The following is a 10,616-nucleotide window of genomic DNA, read 5'->3' as shown; positions in this document are numbered from 1 at the left end:
CAGAGCTGCAGCAGCTGTGCCCAGAGCTGCTGGTGGCACCACACTGAACAGGAAGAAGCTACAGAAACACTGTTTGGAAGCAGCTTCAGCCAAGGCATCAATGGATAGCTTCTGCAGATGTTTTTGGGTGCTTAAATAATGTTAATTGCTCATTAACAAAATCCATACTATTTAATTTCTGAAGTGTGGCATTTGACAAGGGTATACTGAGTTACTTGCCTTCCTGGATGATTTCTGAAAGAAGCATATGAATTGTGACTCACAAGATAAGCACAACTGAAGTTTCCACTAAGAATGAGTAAGCGGCAGTGTTTGAAATAGCTGGGGATTTTTGTTACAATGGAGAAAGCTTTATTGCTTGGATGGATTCATTTGTGCAATATTGCAGCACTCATAAAACCACTAAAATAAAACTGTGTAAGGCTGAACATTGACTGCACAGCAGAAATCAAACCACTTATTTTGACAGGTGGAAGGCCACCATCCAGAAAACTTGATTTCAGGGAACAGTGCATTTACAAAACAAACTCTGTGGAGCATGTGACCAGCTGCCACTGGGAACTTAGACAGGAAGAAAAAGAACATCTTAGTCCACAGGAAATGTGGAGCAAGTAACAGGGCTGTGTCATTCAGGTTGTGCTCTGCCCATTCAAGTGTACTCAGCACCATTGCTTGGGACTGTCTTTACCCTGCCCTGCAGAACCTTTATGAGAAGCAAAGGCAAAAAAGGAGACAGATTTCATTTCTCTGTCACAAGTCTGGAACACCACAGCCAAGTGTGTAAAGGAATACTGCAAGCCCACTAGCCCCAGCTGGTTTCAAAGCAACATGCAATGCTGGAAAGACCCCAGCTGAAAGAAAATCAGAGCCTGTTGGTGGGACAGGTGGAGTAAAGACTCTAGCACCTCTTGTTGCTTGCTACTCAGGCAGATCTCAAACAGCACCCACTGCACAGGAAGGCACTGGACAGCCCCTGAGAACAGGCAGATGTGGCCAAAATCCTGATTTCCCCACTCCTGACAGCCATGCTGTCCTGACTCAGGGCTTCTTCTCCAGCCTTACAAGGGAGATCTGTCCCCTTTGCACATATACACACTCCATGCTTTGGCATCCTGACTTGATGATCTTCCCTCCTCTCCTACCATCAAGCACCAGACTGGCAGATTCTAGTCCTGCAACTAGAAAAGGTGCATCCCTAAGATGAGAAAAATCCCTCTCAATAATTTCCAGAAAAGACTTCAAGCTGGCACTCAGAAACCCACAAAGAAAAGCATTTGGTGTGAAAATATCAAACCTAAGATAGGCATCTTCTAGTGGAAGAGTCTTAACTACAGAGGAAATTAGAAGGTCTACCAGCTAAGGGTATCAAGATTTATGCTTAGTTATCTTTATGCTAGAGAAAATCAAGCAAGTCTGAGAAGATTGCAATAGGAATGTAAGACTCTGGGCTGGGAGAAAAAAGCACAGTATCTGCTTTTCTTTAAAGAGAAGATCACTGGCTTATTGCATGGAAGGGCAGATATGGGACAGGGGATAACTCTGAAAAGCAGAGGGAACAAGAACACTCTTGGCCCTAGAGGACTAACTCAGCTCCTCCAAAGGGGAGCTCCTGCTTTGCCTTAGCAAACCACAGAACTGTGGGAAATGCATTTCATGGTTGTCTGCCCTGGTAAAACCCCTGAGTGAATCGACTCACAGAGGTAAACATTTGGACTAGTCATAGGAAAATCATCTGGCACAGCTAACCAAACCTCAGCATCAGGCCAGCTCTAGGCACCTACCTTTCCACTCCTGAGGCTCCTCTTCCTGTTAAAAATGTGCCTGGACTGCAGAGACATCCTCAGAGTGTTTGTCACGTGTTGTGGAAAACTGAAAGGAGGTATGCAGACAGCTGGACAGAGCCCTCAGACAGGTCTGCTGGAACAAAGATGCTCCTCTACTCACACAGGAGGAAGCAACCTTCACTAAAGATTTCCCAGCGAAAGAGCAGACCCCTGCACAGGGTTCACAGATGTGGGTTACGTTACAGCACGTACACAGTTACTTGCATTGCTCCTGGCCAATTATGACCAATACAGCTCAGGTTAAGTTAGCACAACCCATAGACTTGCTCTAAGACTAAATGAATTAAAAGTTGGGCTTCAAGAAGCCCTAAATGCTATGATTCTGTGGTTCTGTGAAATCCAGCAATGCTGAAGTCCACTCCTTCTACCCTGAACTGAGTGACATTACAGTAGAGCACCAAATATGAGTTACAGTGGGAAAGCCAGCTGAGGTGGCAAGCATGTGTCAAATCAGCTGAATTTAACAGTCTTGCTTTCAAATCCATAAATCAGATCGTCCCTGGAATCTCACTTAGTCACGGTCTAAATCCCTGGATTTTGCAGTCTTCTAGAAGTATATTTTGCACTAAGTTAAAATTCACTAGAAACACATGAGTAGCATTCAAGAGGACTCTGGTGTAATGTGCAGCACTACTACTGGCCCCAGCCCCTTTACTGAGGAAGCTCTCACGAAGTGAAACAGCAGAAACCCTGCTGGTGCTTGCCACCAGTACCTTAAGCACTCCACTGCAGAAGTCCTGCTCTCCACCCTGAAGCAGCGCAACTCTCAGCAGGAGAGCTGCACTCCAGCAACCTGCCCAGCGAGTAAATCCAGCTTACACAGGATTGCCTTTCCTCAAGAATGCAACCAGAGACAGATGAGCATCTTAAAACGAGAACAAGCAAAGCATTCTGGTGCAGATGGGCCCATGTGCAGATGCGGTGAGGCAGCAGAGCAGCTGACTGTATTTTCACAGCACACTCAAGAACAGCAGAGCTGCTGCCAATGAACCAGGTCCCTGCTCTTAAGACAAGGTCTAATGCAGAACTCCTGTCTGCCTCATTTGTCAGAGAATTACTGGCATCAATTTGCTGTCAGAGCCTCCAGTCACTGACAGCAGCCTCTGTCTCCCCTGATTTCAGCAGAGAGCCTGGGCTCAAATATATCCCTCTCCCAGCTGCACTGTGATCTGAAGCATTACTCTAGCAGAAAAGATGCTCTTTGAATTTCTTCTGCCAGTCATTTGTGGCAGTGTGAAAGGCTCATCAAGGCCTTCAAGCCATGAGCCTTAAAACCTCTCAGGATGAGAGGTACAGAAAACTTGTTTGGACTGTTCTTGAAAAGCATTCTTGGCCACAGTGGGACGTGGAGTCAGCTTCTTAGCAGCAAGCCCAGCATGGCATCAGTGAGGGCAGCCAGATGCCCTCAGCTTCTGATCTGCTGCTGCCAAACCCTGAAGAGACAAATTTGCCCTTCTTACTCACAGAGGTGCCTTTCAGGACTAGAAACTGTCTCCATGACACAAAAGTCAGGTAAAGGCGTAATGTATCAGAAAAGTCCTCATAACCGCCAAAATGCCCATAAAAACTTCAATCAAGCCAGTTAGTATTAAACAGGCACATACTTCTAAGAGGCATGGCAAGAAATAAGGTCTTCCCCTGTGCCAAATGCTTCAGCAGATAATCACCTTACACCAGCGGACTCATTTGGGTCCAAAAGAGAGGTGACACTGTGCAATTTCCCAGCCTGCCTCTGGATTCCCTTTTTTTCCACTGCAGCAGATGAATCCTCAAAGTTTTCAGTCAAATTTCTTTTAAACTAAATTATATTGTAAAAGCAAATATTTTTACTAGAGTTTAAAGAAATACAAGAAACTTTTCAGAACTGCAAACTTTTTGAAAAATCTTTCATCAAAGTGATTAGGAGTTGGTGATGCATGGGCTTGCTCAGATAGCACCCACTGGCAGATCTCCAGGTAACAGATTAATTCCATTATGTTCTGAACCATTACTGTCTCTCTACAGGTCCAAATCCTAAGGGCATCCATTTCAACACCACTGCATGAGAACGCCTGATTTTCATAGTAAATGTAACATCTAAACTTGATCCCACAGAAACAGAGATAGGGAGGCAGCTAAGACCTGCATTTTAACAATATGCCTCATTGTTTGTGCCTTCTTCTAGCAGGAAAATATTTTTAAGGAAGAGGAGAAATTCCTTGTTAGGTAGATTTTATATGGTATTGCACATCGTGACAGCAGGATGAGCAGGTGATGTGGAGGACATAGTTTGGTCTGCAAAATTTCTTATAATATAAAGCAACAAACAAAAAAATCACAAGCAAGTCTCGGAGTTTAGGACTTAGGTTCAAAGGAGAACAGCCAATGAGGGAAAAACAATCTGGTTTAGAAAATTAGAAAAATCTTAACTCAAAGAAAGGTCAAATGTTCAACTTTAAACAGCTCTTTTGCCAGATCACTGATTAGAATAAAACTAGGTTTCAGGTAAAACAGAGCTGAGGTGAGAGACCTGTGGAAAGGAGCCCAGAAGTCATGTAATGATCACAATTAAAATTGGGTTGGAGGAAAAAATTGGGTTGGAGCACTTTGGAAAAAAACCTTCAGGGATGTCATGGAAGGGTCTTGATAAGAAATGAACTAGTTGGTAGCTCCTGGTAGAGCACATCTCCTGGCATTCACTCACAGTTAATCTGCACTGCATGCAAATAGCCTCACACAGCTCAGAGCTTGAACCAAGTCACTGCAGATAAACATGCCGACTTCTAGCAACTGCTTGGATTAACTGGGTTCCACTCAGCCACAGATCACCACCATGCCTGCTTTTCCCTGAACAGGGCCTGAAGGAAACTCCACTTGTACAATGTAATCTAACGCAGGATGCTTGCACACGAGATGCTATTGAAAACCTACTGCAGTTTTCAGAGGCTTGACCTGTACTCGTCCTGATAAATTTTTAGGAAGGAAGCTCCTTTGGAGCAAATGAGACTGCTCACACGAATAAGGACTATCAGGTCATACACTGCAGTCCAGAAGGCTTTAAGTACATAGCACAAATTATGCAATTCTCTATGTAATGTCAATTCCCAATGTGACCACTAACACAAAAGAATCTGAGTATAATGACAGAGAAATCCACACAAAGCCAAAGATGAACATCATTGCTGGAGCACTGAAGCAAGGTACCAAGGAGACAGCCACCCCTAAAATCCACATGAGCAGTTTTTGAGGGGATTGCTAGAGAGCTCTGAGCCAGCATTGCTCAGAGGGAAGGAACCATGGTCCCGCTCTGTGACTTTACCAAGGAGACAATGCTATTTGGTCCATTGCTTTTAGATACTAGGAATAAAACATTAACTCCAATATTTGCTGAGAAAATGCTTGGAAACACTGAACTTCGCAGCATTCCCCTCTCAAGCAGGATCACAAATATTTAGTTTCTGAAAAATTACCATGGCATTTCTGCAAGCAGGAAATTAATGGAGAAAACATGCCTGAAGCGCACTCACGCTGTGAAACTAAGCTCAGGGCAGAGATCCATGACAGAGATTCATGGCAAAATCCAAAGAGTTCTCTGATTCCCTGCTCCTCTCTCTCAAGGACCTAGAGAAGTACCTAGCTATTTTGTAGACAATGACTGGGTGAGGGTGAAGAAGGGTAAAACTTGAAACATCTGACAGTCTCTGTGTTTACCAGCCAAGGCAAAGCTTTCCCTCAAGCAGTACAATGCTGGCTGCAGAGGATCACGTGTACAATCACTCCTAAGCACATGGGAACCTCAATCCTCCTGCAGAGCCTGACAGCTGCAGATGCTCCACACCTACAAACAGCCCAGCAGTGTCAAACTGCACCATTTTCCCTTCTCCTTCCAGCTGAACAGCATTTTCTGGGAACAAGGGAACAACACTGGGCCAGAAGAACGCCGGGATGCCTAACAGCATGGTCAGAAGGGCAGCTCCCTGCAGGAAGAGCCTGGGTGTCTGTATATAGGTACCAAGGACTTCCTCCACTATACCACTAATCCGATTAACGGCTTTAGGCAACTCTGAAATGTTATCATTCAAGGGCTTCCATTCATAAAGGCTCTTAGGCTGTTTCTGTACAGAGGTTGCATTCTTCCCACTGGAAATAAAGCAGGGAGTAGGATTTTCTCCCAGGGAAGAATGGAGCCCAATCCCCCACCATGCTGAAGTAGGCCACCCTCTTACAATTCACAAGAGTGTCAAACAAGCCTCACAAGAGAAAAATCAACCCTTCCTGCCCATGCAAAGAGCCCCTCACAGGGCAGGTGACCACAGAGATCCCTCTGTGTGTGCTCTGCAGAAAACATCCCAGTCCCAGGGGCTACCCATTTGTCAGAGATGGGTACAAATGAAACCTGCTAGAGATGAGGACAAGGGAAAGTGAGTGAGGTGACATCTCTGTTCACCCAAGGCAAAGCACTGTGTGATGCATCAGTAAAAAGTGCAAAGAAGAGACTGGTCCAAACACACCACACGAGCCATGGCTGTAAGAGATCTGTGCCAGCATTAAATGATACAGATGTGAGTTATAAAACCCAGTTCATTTTCCAGATGGCACAGGTCTGGCACCAGTGCCAAGTGAAAGAAATGTGCTAGACATGACAACTAAAAAAGGTACCAGAGAAAACTGATACATTCAAACGTATCTGACTTTGCTTTCCCAGTAACGTCCTCATCTAACTTCAGGAATCAACAAAGAGATTAAAAGAGATTAATGTGACACAGCAATGCAGGACAATGGCATTTCCAGGGAGCTACCCATAATCTGAAGAACTGGACAGCCCTTCTCTATCCAGAATTTCAGTTACATTGACAATTAAATATGCCTGTGTTGGATGTGTCATCTTTCACTCTCCTCCCAAAAGGAAGCTGGACCACTCAATCCTAGAACCACACCTACATGGTACTGAGATGCTCTGAAGCCAAAGCTAGGCAGTTACAAAGAAAGAGAACCAGCCACCAGTGCTTTCAAATGATAGATGAGCTGAGTTGCACAGGGGTCAGGTGAACATAGTTTCAGTGATTCTTGCCTCTACCCACCCTGTCACCGTCCTTGCTAACCTAGAGGCAGAACAGCAAAGAAAAATAGAAATTTGTTCTGACCTTCTTTGTCTCCAGTCCCTCTAAGAGCTCAGACTTCCAGCAATTTCTCTCTTGCAGCATAAAGTGAACTATAGGGAAAAACACTGTGGGGAGCTGTCTGAATCAGATGCAGTGTTTCAGAGACTGTTAGAGCTGGAGTCCAGTCAGAGTCCTGAGTCAAGAAATACCTTTGGTCTGGCATGAGACCGAGCACACATTAGAGTTGCACAGGGGGACAAACTGAGCACACACACTTTACATAAAATCAACACAATTGCTAACCTATTTTGATTAGAATATCACTTCTAGGGCAGTCTGGATGCATGACTGCAATGGGTTTTACCAGGTAGACAGCTGAAAAAATGTGTTACTCCGTTAAGATCATACAGTGAAAGAAAAAGGAGCACAATAAGAGTCAGAACTCCTGACAAACTGAGTGGCCCAACTTCAAACACATCTCCTTCCAAATTAGCAAAAAGGTATTTCCTCATAGAAAGAGACCAGTGCTATAAAACTGAAAATATCCCTCAGACAAGATAGGATTTGGCTACATCAAATTGTGACTTGATTTTTATTTAACAAAGTTCAGAGCTGGATCCCACCCTCAGTGCCACAGCTAAGCTCTGCACACAGCACCCTGGCTGTGGGAACAGCATCAGGAGGGAAATGGAAGTCCCCCTTCCCTAAGGACAAAAGCAGGTGAAAGAAGACATCCCCACCCCAGGGCTGCCCTTACCTGAAGTGTGTCTTGCGTTGCCATCTGCGTGCTTTGTTAAGTCAGCAGTTCTGTCTATTTGAAACAACTTCAGATCATCTTCATCTAAAGCAATATCTCCCCAAAAGGCAGCTGGAGAGAAACAAAGTGCAGTTAGTCCAGTTTTTATTTTGGAGGGAAGGTACAGTTCCCAGCTGGCTTGTATCACACATAAAAGGCAATGACTTCGTGGACCAGAAAAAGGTCAAAGGTTGCTGCAGTTCTAGAAGTACCAACAGTGGATGGACATCAGTGGAGGCCAAGGGACAGCACTTACATGAAGTCCCAGCACAGATCCACCAAAATGAGATGATTACCTGGGACCTCTTGTGCCACTCACACAGGTGTGACTCCCAACGAGGTGGTGTCCACTCCTCATTAAAGCCTGCAGGAGGCAACCACCAGCATTGTCCTATTTCCTGTGAGGGAACTAGGTAAGTCACAGCTCAGATCCTTACTGAGACCTTGCACTGCACCGTCCCCAGGTGAACAGTGTGTGTAAGACTGGAGAACAGCAGTGAAGCACTCCAGCTCAGCAGTGGATATCTAAAGGTTACACTGCACTGGTCCCAGTCCAACCTGAGAGCCATCCAACCATTTCCACTTAGCTAGAGAAACACCAGTTATTTATCCCCTTGTGAATTAGTTCCCTAGATTTAAGTTTGCAGATTTTTCAGTTCTGTAAAAATCTTTGCATTTCAGTCAGAAGGCAGGAAAATAAGGTAAACAAATGGATCACTTGACATTCACAACTCAGAGAAACAGATAATAAATCATTTGAGTGGAAAAAATTATACCCCTGGAGTATCCTGGCTGAGTTGATGCTGCACAGTACCAATAGGTACCCTTTTGAGAATTTGAACAAAATAAACACAGGCAATGAGGCTGTTGACCAAGCCTAGCAGATCCTTCAGAGATAAACATTACAAACAGAGCTCTTAAAACTCATACAAGAAGCCTGTATAGGCTGATGAAAAATTAGAAAAAACAGAGTAAATTAATCAATGATACAGTTGAAGAGAACTCAGTCAGACAGACGAGGAACAATACTAAGGCACTGTCTGCAACAATGACCAGATTTGATGAAATTTCTTTTTACTTCTGTTGTTAAGTCAACATTTACATTACTTGAGGGGAAAAAACATCCCATTGCTACACTAGGAACATACCTGATCAAAGCATGTTAGGCCTGAGAAACCAATGTGCTTTACCAATCACCTCACTTTTACTGCCAAGACCAAATGGAACATGGACCTTTGCCTGAATATCAGAAACTTGCAATCAGATCTGTGGCAATTGAATTAAGAAGGGTTAACTCAGAGTTTTCTCTGACACAACATGGTACTGGTTCTGATGCAGGACTTCATTCCTCTATTCTGCATCCCAGCACCTCAGTCAGTACAATAGTGTTTGCCAATGTCACTGGTCTGGGATGTTGGCATGGAAAGAAATCTTTGCTTGCTGCTGCCTGCTACAAGCAGCAGAGCCCTGGCATGAGCAGAGGGGGACTCCACTGCTTCTCCCTTTCCCTGGGACAAAGCTTTCTCCCCTGTCTACCTGGCTGTGGCAGTCTCAAGAGAGGCTGGTTCCAGCTTTTTGACTGGGTCTCCTTAAAACTGCTACCAAAACCCAGGTCCAGAAAAGGACATAGCTAATGCAGACAAATCTATAGCAGATAACATCATCAATAACTAGGGTAGACCCTCCATTTGCTACACAAACATAGAAATCAGGCTCTCCCCAATTTCTGGGCAATCCAAGCCATTACTCAGAACAGAGAACACAAAACACTGGCAGATCCCCCCCAGGTAACAAGCCTACCAGTACAGCCAAACATCCCAAGCTGATTAGGGTGGAAGTGGAAGAAAGCAGTGACATAAGTTACTGGGACTGCAGTTTGAGGAGGAGACATTTTATCCATCCACCAGAAGTTACTTGCCCAGAACAATGTGGCAGTGAAGCGGCAGAGATGCAAATGGGATCCCATTGCCATCCCATCACCTCCCCAGCCACGTTTGGGGAGTCACTGCTGTACTGGCCACCTGCCACCAGCATTCCTTGTCACACCCACTGTCCCAACTCATGGCCACCACCCTGGGCTCTCAGTGGCTCTTTTCCTAGCACCACACAGACTGTTTCTAAGGCTAAGGCAGCCCATGCCAAAACACAGCTCCCAGGGCAAGCCTGCAGCATGGATTTACACCACTGGAATTGTTATGTTTTCCTTCCCAATGGAAGGCAGCAGTTTACTCCCAGTTCTAGCAAAGGGATCTCTTTCTCTCTTACAAAATAATACATCATCCTGAAAGCTAGCCCACTACAAAAGCAGAATTTCCCTAGCATTTATTTCCAGCTCTCTGCAGTCCCAGCGTGCTCCAGGGGAACCATGATTTATCCCAGTCCCCAACCAGCTGAACAATTTTCCTTGCTGGAAGTCCCAGCTGAGAATGCTACACTGCAACTTGTCCTGTGCCATCAAAGGCCCCTTCCCAAAGGCTGCAAGCCTGCAAGCCTGCCTGCACCAAGGGAGCTGTCCCACAGGAAAGCCCAAGCACTTTATTTTAAAGGGTCACAAGTTCAGAGACTGCTGGCAAACGAAGCATCTGAAACCATCCCCTCTGGATTCTTTTACTGAGTTCTCCATTTTAATTTAATGTGGGAGGATTTCCAATTAAAAAAAAAAAAGAAACAAACAAACAAAAAATATAAATCTCCAAACAGCAGGCTAACAAGCTTGGAAAGCAGAGTTTCTCTTGGCAGAGCTCTGCAGTGTACACCCAGGTGCAAACTCTTAACACACAGTGCAAGAGCATGCCAGCTTTTCTTTGAGAAAATGCATTAATCCCTCTGGATAGTAAGAACAGAGCAGCTCTTATTGAGCTTGATGGAGCCAACATGAGAGACTTTGCTCCTCTA

General features: G+C 44.9%; 1 protein-coding gene across 1 annotated transcript in view; it reads right to left on the bottom strand.

The window, feature by feature from the left end:
* TLL2 (tolloid like 2) overlaps window positions 1-7,788 on the bottom strand; it is a 53,547-nt gene extending 45,759 nt beyond the window's left edge. Inside the window, exon 1 of the mRNA XM_031064023.1 lies at window positions 7,683-7,788. The gene's annotated coding sequence lies outside the window, so the exon portion shown is untranslated. The remainder of the gene's footprint in view (window positions 1-7,682) is intronic.
* Window positions 7,789-10,616: the final 2,828 nt, after the last annotated feature.

This window comes from Geospiza fortis, unplaced genomic scaffold, assembly GCF_000277835.1.
Source record: "Geospiza fortis unplaced genomic scaffold, GeoFor_1.0 scaffold130, whole genome shotgun sequence".
In the NCBI taxonomy this organism is placed as follows: domain Eukaryota; kingdom Metazoa; phylum Chordata; class Aves; order Passeriformes; family Thraupidae; genus Geospiza; species Geospiza fortis.
Note: the sequence above shows the minus strand (reverse complement) of the source record. Positions and strands in the feature narration are given on the sequence as shown.